The sequence below is a fragment of the Trichomycterus rosablanca genome, chromosome 1 (assembly GCF_030014385.1).
Source record: "Trichomycterus rosablanca isolate fTriRos1 chromosome 1, fTriRos1.hap1, whole genome shotgun sequence".
NCBI classification, from domain to species: Eukaryota; Metazoa; Chordata; class Actinopteri; order Siluriformes; family Trichomycteridae; genus Trichomycterus; species Trichomycterus rosablanca.
Window position 1 is genome coordinate 21173740 of NC_085988.1, and position 2559 is coordinate 21176298.

The following is a 2559-nucleotide window of genomic DNA, read 5'->3' on the forward strand; positions in this document are numbered from 1 at the left end:
TGCGCCTGCGCAGTATGACCGTATCGCCATGGGAGAAATGCCAGCACTCTCAGCATCCGATACAACTACCAGCATCTGGTAGTTTAATGTGTCAGTATGGCACATTCGTATGGCAGTTTAAAACAGGCATTTTAGGACGAAAAAAGGGCACCCTATTCTGAAATAAACATAAATAGTAGCACATTTTACATATTTCTGCTCTGTTTAATACTGATTGTTTGAAACAGATTCAACATACATAATATATATTCAATATACACAATATATATATTGCCTCATCACTCATCCATCCAAATTATATAGCTGCATAGCTGCAAAGGGTGGGCCGACATCATATTAAACCCTATGGATTAAGAATGGAATGTCACTCAAGGTCATATGCGTGTGAAGGCAGATGAGTGAATACTTTTGGCAATATAGTAAACATATATATATATATATACAGTGTATCACAAAAGTGAGTACACCCCTCACATTTCTGCAAATATTTCATTATATCTTTTCATGGGACAACACTATAGACATGAAACTTGGATATAACTTAGAGTAGTCAGTGTACAGCTTGTATAGCAGTGTAGATTTACTGTCTTCTGAAAATAACTCAACACACAGCCATTAATGTCTAAATGGCTGGCAACATAAGTGAGTACACCCCACAGTGAACATGCCCAAATTGTGCCCAAAGTGTCAATATTTTGTGTGACCACCATTATTATCCAGCACTGCCTTAACCCTCCTGGGCATGGAATTCACCAGAGCTGCACAGGTTGCTACTGGAATCCTCTTCCACTCCTCCATGATGACATCACGGAGCTGGTGGATGTTAGACACCTTGAACTCCTCCACCTTCCACTTGAGGATGCGCCACAGGTGCTCAATTGGGTTTAGTCCATCACCTTTACCTTCAGCTTCCTCAGCAAGGCAGTTGTCATCTTGGAGGTTGTGTTTGGGGTCGTTATCCTGTTGGAAAACTGCCATGAGGCCCAGTTTTCGAAGGGAGGGGATCATGCTCTGTTTCAGAATGTCACAGTACATGTTGGAATTCATGTTTCCCTCAATGAACTGCAGCTCCCCAGTGCCAGAAACACTCATGCAGCCCAAGACCATGATGCTACCACCACCATGCTTGACTGTAGGCAAGATACAGTTGTCTTGGTACTTCTCACCAGGGCGCCGCCACACATGCTGGACACCATCTGAGCCAAACAAGTTTATCTTGGTCTCGTCAGACCACAGGGCATTCCAGTAATCCATGTTCTTGGACTGCTTGTTTTCAGCAAACTGTTTGCTGGCTTTCTTGTGCATCAGCTTCCTTCTGGGATGACGACCATGCAGACCGAGTTGATGCAGTGTGCGGTGTATGGTCTGAGCACTGACAGGCTGACCTCCCACGTCTTCAACCTCTGCAGCAATGCTGGCAGCACTCATGTGTCTATTTTTTAAAGCCAACCTCTGGATATGACGCCGAACACGTGGACTCGACTTCTTTGGTCGACCCTGGCGAAGCCTGTTCCGAGTGGAACCTGTCCTGGAAAACCGCTGTATGACCTTGGCCACCATGCTGTAGCTCAGTTTCAGGGTGTTAGCAATCTTCTTATAGCCCAGGCCATCTTTGTGGAGAGCAACAATTCTATTTCTCACATCCTCAGAGAGTTCTTTGCCATGAGGTGCCATGTTGAATATCCAGTGGCCAGTATGAGAGAATTGTACCCAAAACACCAAATTTAACAGCCCTGCTCCCCATTTACACCTGGGATCTTGACACATGACACCAGGGAGGGACAACGACACATTTGGGCACAATTTGGACATGTTCACTGTGGGGTGTACTCACTTATGTTGCCAGCTATTTAGAGTTATTTTCAGAAGACAGTAAATCTACACTGCTATACAAGCTGTACACTGACTACTCTAAGTTATATCCAAGTTTCATGTCTATAGTGTTGTCCCATGAAAAGATATAATAAAATATTTGCAGAAATGTGAGGGGTGTACTCACTTTTGTGATACACTGTATATACAGTATATATATATATTTTTTGTTTGTTTTATGCATTCTCTTCCTTTTTCTCCCGACTTTTAGTGCATCCAATTACCCAATTGCATTATACTTCTTCTCTACTGCTGCCGATCCCCGTCCTGATTGAGGAGAGCGAGACTGAAACACGCCCCCTCCGACACGCATGCAGTAGCCGACTGCATCTTTTCCCCTGCATGATGCAAGTTCATATGCGGATCAGCTTTGTGTATGGAGAGCCACACTCTGATCAACGCATTATCCCAGCAGAAGTTGTAATTGCATCAGTTATGAGGAGTCCCTATTTTTGTTTTGTTTGGTCATTTGGATTTAAACGTCATGTTTTAAACTCTTTGGTTACATTCATGACAGGAAATGGTAGTCACTCATTACACAAGGTTTATCAGTTCACAAGGTTATATCGAACTCAGTCATGGACAATTTTGGACTGTGGGAGGAAACCGGAGCACCCGGAAGAAACCCACGCAGACACGGGGAGAACATGCAAACTCCACACAGAAAGGACCCGGACCGCCTCACCT